Below are 8,570 nucleotides of genomic sequence, written 5' to 3'. Positions count from 1 at the left end.
ATGGATGGCGACAAATCCTTGACAGCTGCATCTGCGGAGCCCAGCATTCCCCTCCTACCGTGAGTAGCAGGGCCGATCCCCTAACTGTCCAAACTTTGGTGGCACGGGTCATTAAGTAAGCCTTCTCTCTCCTTTCAGGAAGAAAAAGCCTCTGTCCCAAGGAATAAACTCAGCCGCAAGTGTGGTATCTGTGGTGCCAGGCTTCCCTCTGATTACAAAAAGCTATGCCAACCTTGTACTCAGGATATCCTACGTACCGAACAGCCCTCCCTGTTTGACAATATCAAAACACTCATTAAGCAGGAGGTTCAGACCTCCATGGCAGCATTTGCCCAGACCCCAGTGCCCCAGGCCTCTCTCCAAAAATAGAGGAAAATAGCAGCTACGGAGACCGATTCAGATTCGGGAGAAGTCCGTACCTCAGGGTCTCAGGACATTTGGGAAAATGAGGGATCCACATCCACCCCCAAACCCGACACAAACAAATATTACTTCTCTTCTGAGGATATGGAAGAGCTGGTCTCCATGGTGAGAAACACCATGGGGGTTGAGGAGGAGGGGGTGAAGCTCTCAGTTCAGGATGAAATGTTTGGGGGGCTGAATCCCAGAGGTAAAAAAGGTTTTCCGGTACACGAAAATGTCCAAAATCTGATAGTTCAGGAGTGGTCCTCCCCTGAGAGAGGATAAGTTAAGATAGATGTCCAGGTCTCTAAAGTACAGTAACTAAGAAGACGTCCCTCCCTTTCGAGGAGTCTCCCAACTGAAAGATCCTATGGATCATAAAATAGAAAGTCACCTTTAAAAATCCTGGGAAGCATCCACGAATTTGCTCAAAGCAAATGTAGCCTCTACTTGTGTCGCCAGAGCTTTATTTCTCTGGCTTCGTACATTAGAGGAACACCTCTCTCGGGGTACTCCCAGAGAAGAAATCTTAGATTCCCTTCTCCTTCTCCAAAAAGCAACGGGCTTTTTAGCTAATGCCTCGGGAGAGACTGTGCGGGTAGCAGCAAGGTCCTTAGTCCTCTCTAATTTGGCCAGAAGGGCCCTCCGGCTGAAGTCGTGGGGAGGTGACATCACTAGTGTTGAGCATTCCGATACCGCAAGTATCGGGTATCGGCCGATACTTGCTGTATCGGAATTCCGATACCGACTTCCGATATTTTTTCAATATCGGAAGTCGGCATCGGAATCGGAAGTTCAAAGTTGATTGACAGCCTGACGTCATCATGATGCGCGGTGTGTGCGCATCATGATGCGCCGTCATTTCGGGCCTTCCGGGGGTCTCTGCCGGCCTGCCGGGGGGCTGTGTGGACTGCCCGGGGTCTGTACCGGCCTGCCGGGGGTCTGTGCACCCTGTGGGGGTCTGTACCGGCCTGCCGGGGGGCTGTGCCGGCCTGCCGGTGGTCTGTGCACCCTGTGGGGGTCTGTACCGGCCTGCCGGGGGGCTGTGCCGGCCTGCCGGGGGGCTGTGCTGATGTCCGGGGGTCTGTGCAAGCATCGTCCGATGGGACTACAAGTCCCATCTGGCGATGCCTGCTACCATGACAGTGATTGACACATTAGCCAATGATGGGACAGTAGTAGTCCCATCATCCGGCTAATGTGTTAAATGTTAAAAAAAATAAAAAATACTACATACATACTACATGCATGCTACATACTACATGCTACATACATACTACATACATACCACATACATACTACATACATACTACATACATACCACATACATACCACATACATACTACATACATACTACATACATACTACATACATAACACATATATACTACATGCATGCTACATACATACTACATGCTACATATATACTACATACATACTACATACATACATACTACATATATACTACATGCATGCTACATACATACTACATGCTACATACATACTACATATATACTACATGCATGCTACATACATACTACATGCTACATACATACTACATATATACTACATGCATGCTACATACATACTACATGCTACATACATACTACATATATACTACATACATACTACATACATACTACATGCATGCTACATACATACTACATGCTACATACATACCACATACATACTACATACATACTACATGCTACATACATACTACATATATACTACATGCATGCTACATACATACTGCATGCTACATGCATGCTACATACATACTACATACATACTACATGCTACATACATACCACATATATACTACATACATACTACATACAATACATTCATACAATACATACATAGACATACAGTACATATAACATAGAGTAACATACTTACCAATACTTGTCACATTGTTCCCCGAAGCCATTGTCTTTTACGGAATAAATATTAACATAACAAACCACAAAAATACTCACCCACGATCCGAAGCAGTCCACGAGTGTGTCCCACGACGATCTTGGGTAGAGAACTGCAGCATCAGCTGTTGCTGCCGTTCTCTACGGGCTGCAGGAATCCAATGACGGAAGGTAGGTATCCTTCCGCACTGTATTCCTCCGCCACTTAAAAAAAAAAGTCCCTAGTCTCACTTTATGCCATTGCTGTGTGGGAAATTCCCACGCAGCAATGGCATAAAGTGAGACTCGGGACTTTTTTTTTTTTAAGTGGCGGAGGAATACAGTATGAATGTAGCATGTATGTAGTATGCATGTTGTATGTATGTAGCATGTATGTAGCATGTAATTTTTTTTTTTTTTTACATTCAACACATTAGCCGGATGATGGGACTACTATTGGTAGCAGGCATCGCCCGATGGGACTTGTAGTCCCATCGGACGATGCCTGCACAGACCCCCGAAGCCTGCACAGCCCCCTGGCAGGCCGGCACAGCCCCCGGCAGGCCGGCACAGCCCCCCGGAGCCTGCACAGCCCCCCGGCAGGCCGGCACAGCCCCCCGGCAGGCCGGCACAGCCCACCGGAGCCTGCACAGCCCCCCGGCAGGCCGGCACAGACCACCGGAGCCTGCACAGACCCCCTGGCAGGCCGGCACAGCCCCCCGAAAGGCCCGTACAGACCCCAGAGAGGCTGTACAAGGGAAAAACAGGATTTTTCTTATTCCGATACCGGAAGTCCCATAGACTTGAATGGGACTTCCGGTATCAGAATCGACGATACCGATACTTTTTTTAAGATCGGCCGATCCATTCCGATCCGATACTTTGAAGTATCGGACGGTATCGCTCAACTCTAGACATCACCTTTAAGACGAAGCTCTGTGCCATCCCCTTCCAGGGGCACCACATTTCGGGCCAGTCTTGGATGAGATCCTCGAGAAAGCCTCGGATAAAAAGAAATCGCTACCCGAACAGAAAATCGCCAGGAGACTTTTTTTCGTCCTCCACAAGAGCAGTTCTCCCAGAAGGAGTTCAGAGGGAAGGGCAAGACGGGACGGTGGAGCTACCCCAAGGGGGTAAAGGGAAGAACATCCTCCTTCCTCAGCAACAGCAACCCCCCGTGGTGTAGTGACCACTGTGTCCACTAGGGGGCGCTGTATGGATGTCCCAGGAGAGAGGATGAGTGGCAGAATACTGAATGACCGTTATGTATCTCAAGGTGGGTGGCCTTGGAATGGAGACTTGTGTGAGTGTTGATCAGCAGTGATACTGCTGAGGTGCTGTTTCAATGTGTTTGGGAAGTCTCTAGGTAGCTGGTGAGATGGGCAGACCAGTTACCTTCAAACCCACCCAGGGGGTGTGTTTAAGAACACTATTGTAGGGGGCGTGGCCTGGACCTCGTGTAGGGAGGACGTGGAGTGAGAGAGCTCCTGCCCGGATCCGACAATAAATCCTGATTACCGGCACTGCTGACGAGTCCCACTGACCTGGAGGGCTGCAATATCTCCCTGGGCGTTTAGACAGCGGAGGATCCTTGGGCCATGTCGAACCGCAGCAGTAAAAAAGATAAGGAGACGCCGGGGCGCGCCTCTGCTACATCCAGGATGGCACCAGCAAACAACAAGTCGGCTGGTAGTGGAGCGATGGGAGCTGCTGGCAGGCTGGAACGATATGCAAGGGTGCCTCCTGCTGCTGCTCGATCGCCCAGTGCACAGACTGAGGCAGACGCTGGATGCAGCGTGGAGCTGGAGGATCATCTCTCCAGGGAGGGAACAGTGAGTAAACTGGGCCCCCCTTCAGCCCAACATGTGCAGACACAGGGGCCTGTGCTGGAGGAGGAAGGAGTGGGGGATGGGGAGCAGCCGGAGTCTGTGACTGCTGAGCCCACACTGGGAGAAATCCTCGCAGCAATTAACTCCTGCAATACCACACTGGCCACTCTAAGTAATCAAATGGAGATTGTCACCAAGGACATGGCCTGTATTAAACAAGAGCTGCGAGGGGTGACTGCCAGGGTGGGGGAACTGGAGGAGCGTGTTGGTGCGACGGAGGATAAATTGCCACCAATAACACGGGAGCTGGGAAAAGCCACGCAAAATATTACAATACTGCTGAACAAGGTGGATGATTTAGAGAACCGCTCCCGTAGAAGTAATCTGCGACTGGTGGGGGTTCCGGAGAGGACGGAGGGGACTGACTCACTTGGCTTTTTTGAAAAATGGCTAATGGACACCTTTGGTAAAGATGTTTTGTCCCCATTCTTTACTATTGAGAGAGCACACAGGGTCCCTACGCGTGCCCCCCCGCCGGGAGCACCCCCGCGTCCCATCTTGCTTAAGCTCCTACACTTTAAAGATAGAGATGCTATCCTGCGCAGATCCAGAGACATTAAGGAACTTGCTATTAATGGGAGGAAAGTCTCCATTTTCCCTGATTTTTCCCTGGAGGTGCAGCGTAAAAGGGCGCAATTTATTGAGATTAAAAAACGCCTACGTGACTTACAGGTGACATATTCCATGATGTACCCTGCTAGACTGCGGATTGATGTGAATGGAGAAACGCACTTTTTTGATACGGCGGGAATGGCGCTGTCCTGGCTGGATATTAATGAGAGGTCCATGAGGAGGAAGAATACTTGAAGTTCTCCCTTTTTTCGCCACCAGGTGTTGTTACTCCTTTTTGTCTAGGACGCTATGCTGGTATAATTACTACTGTTCATTCCATTTCGGATTCAGGGCGGGAGCTGACCGGATTGCTGTGGACACTCGTTACAGTGACAAGCTGTGGACCCTTCTCCCTGCATGGACTCTGGGCGAGTTTTCTAGCCCTGATTCTCTCTATTTGAGAGAAATGTGCAAGTTACACTTGTGTTTGGGGGTAGGGGCGCTGTGCACTGGTGTGCAGTGCTCCCTCTCCCTCCTTTGTTTTTTTCGTTTGTTGTTGTATTCCCTAATTGTTCTGTGGGATGTGATGTGCGTCAGCCGTGTCGCCCAATTCATTGTACTGAGGGATGGTGGAGATTGCCTCTCTCCCTCGGGAGTGGAGTATGTTCCGATTTCTCATTTTTTAGTCTGCTCTTATGGCGATATCACTTAATATTGTAGCGTGGAATGTTAGGGGGCTCGGGGATGCAAATAAGAGATGTGCTATATTTACTAATATGCAGAAATTTCTCCCGGCTATCCTGTGTATGTCTGAGACCCACATGGTGAAAGATAATATTCATTGGCTAAGAAAGGGATGGGTTTCACATGAATATCATTCCACGTACTCGACCCATGCGCGGGGTGTCAGTGTGCTGGTGCACAGGTCCATCCCCTTCTCATGTACTAAATCAGTGGTTGACCCTGGGGGCAGATTTGTATGTTTGCTTTGCACGTTATACGGTATACAATTTATTTTGGTTGCCATATACATCCCCCCGCCCTATTCAGTCGAACCAGTAAAAAGAATCTTGTCTATTTTGGGTTCCTTTCCCCCTGCGCCGACTCTTCTAATAGGAGATTTTAATACATATTTGCATCCCTGTTTGGATAAGTTGCATTCGGGAAACATATCAGAAGATGCAGCCTCAACCTCATTTGCTAGAACGTTAGTGGAGCTGGGTATGGTAGATCTTTGGCGTGTCCGAAACCCCACAGCCAGACAGTTTTCCTGCTACTCTAGCTCCCACCACGCTATGTCACGGATAGACCTGGCCATTGGGAATACACTCATGACCCCATATGTACGAGGGGTGGCCTACCTGCCTAGAAGTGTATCTGATCACTCGCCGCTACATGTCACACTTTCATGGGGACACCCCCTCACCCTATCTAGACCTATCTGGAAGCTTAATCCCTTCTGGATCCAGCTTATAGGGGGATCTTTGCATGATGCCATTCTAGAATATTTTCAACTTAATGAGTACTCTGCATCATCACACATAGTCTGGGATTCCATGAAAGCCTATGTCAGGGGCTTATATATTAGAGAAATATGCACACGGAAAAGCCAAAATAGACGCTACACCCAGAGTCTGATCCAGGAGGTGTCTGTTGCGGAGGCTGCGGTGATACTCAACCCGACAGAGGAAACTAAAAAAGCTTTGGAGAAGGCACAGGGGTCGCTCAGGGAAAACCTCATGTCGGCGGCAGCAAATAAACGTTATTTCCTCAAACAAAAATATTTTATAGAGGGGGAGGGAGTAGGACATTTATTGGCCACGGTCATTAGAGCACAGGACGGATCTTCATATATCAATAGGCTAAAAACGGACTCGGGTGGTCCTGTGACAGACAGTGCGGACATAGTGAGTGAGATAAGGAGGTATTATATGCGACTATACACATCAGATTGCAGTCTCACGGAGACTGAGATTCAGCAGTACCTGGATGCTCTCTCTCTCCCTGCATTGGCTGATAGCGATAGGGATTCATTGGATCGGGACATCCTGTTGGAGGAGTTGGAGGAGGCGCTTGGTCAGATGCAAAATGAAAAGGCTCCAGGAATGGATGGCCTGCCTGGCGAGTTTTACAAAACCTATGCACCCTTACTGCTACCTAAGCTACTTAAGGTATTTGAAGAGGCTGAAAGGCAGAGGGTCCTCCCGCCATCTATGAGGGAAGCTTTGATAGTTTTAATATTAAAGCCCGGAAAGGATCCAGAGGTTCCGGATTCATATCGCCCGATTTCCCTATTATCAACAGATGTTAAATTATTGGCCAAGGTACTCGCCAATAGGATGTCCCGAGTTATCTCATCTGTTATACAGAAGGATCAGACGGGATTTATCCCAGGCAGAGCCACATCTATGAACCTTAGGAAACTATACTTGGGGATTCAACATAGTTCTGGGGAGTTGGGGGGAAGAGCAATTTTGTCCTTAGACGCCGCTAAGGCGTTCGATAGTTTGGAGTGGGGTTTTTTGTGGGCGGTACTTCGGAAAATGGGCTTTGGACACAGATTTATAAATTGGGTGAGGCTGTTGTATGGCTCGCCGGTGGCGAAGGTTGGGGCTAATGGCAGGGTCTCTGAGTCTTTTCCTCTTGGGAGAGGTACTAGACAGGGGTGCCCGCTCTCGCCCTTGCTATTTGCTACTGCGGTGGAGCCATTGGCAGTTGCAATTCGGAAGTCCAGAGAAATAATGGGATTCAGATGTGGAACTGTGGAGTTGAGGATATCATTGTACGCGGATGATTTACTTCTATATTTAGATAAGGTACATTCCTCGATTTTGCCGGCAATGGAGGTCATTCGAGAATTTGGGCTGAGGTCTGGTCTTCGGATTAATTGGTCCAAATCAGCTTTAATGCCGATAGACCCTCTCCCGGCGGATTTCTCAGATTTGCAGATACCGGTCCCTGTAGTTCGGAGGTTTAGGTATCTGGGTATAATTGTTAGTCCTGCCCCGAAGGATTTTCGGGCTCTGAATCTGGAGCCCCTGTTGCAGCGATTTAGAGCAAAAGTACATACTTGGTGTCGCCTGCCGTTGTCGAATATTGGTAGATCTAACTTAATCAAAATGGTAATGATGCCACAATTATTATATTTGATACATAATTCTCCGGTGTGGATCTGTAGGGACTTTTTTGCAAAAATAAATACATTATTCCGGGAATTAATTTGGAAGAAAAAACAGGCTAGGATTCGCTTGGAGATACTGCAGCGAGGGAAGGAGGAGGGAGGATTGGCGGTGCCAAACCCATTCATATACTTTATAGCCTCCCAGATGCAACATCTTAAGGGTTGGGGTAGAGACGGGGCGTGTGACAATGGTGGTGATATTGTGAGGGAAGGATCGGTATGGAAATATCCAGGGTGCCGGTTGGAGGTGGGAAGACGGCAGATAAATGGGGCACGATACCCCACGTTGGCTATGATTTTCAAGGTGTGGGATAGGGGTAAGTCTCTTTTGAAGATAAATGGGCCTACGGAATTGTGGCCATTGTGGCGAAATCCGGATTTGCAAGAGATCAAAAAGCTGGTGGGGTTCGGAAGATGGGAAGATAAAGGGATTTATCTGGTGTCACAAATTTTGCAAAATAATACTCTTAAGAGTTTTGAACAATTGAGAACAGAATTTCACCTCCCGCACGTCTTCTTTTATCAGTACTTACAGCTAAGACATGCATTGGAAAAACAGAGAAGGACAAATCCGGTGATAGTGACACATAATCAAACACTACATATGCTACTTACATCTGAGTCTTCTAGGGGACTTATCTCTGAA

Source organism: Dendrobates tinctorius, unplaced genomic scaffold, assembly GCF_039654945.1.
Source record: "Dendrobates tinctorius isolate UK_male_01 unplaced genomic scaffold, ASM3965494v1 ptg000037l, whole genome shotgun sequence".
Classification (NCBI taxonomy): Eukaryota; Metazoa; Chordata; class Amphibia; order Anura; family Dendrobatidae; genus Dendrobates; species Dendrobates tinctorius.
This window is presented reverse-complemented; position numbering follows the sequence as displayed.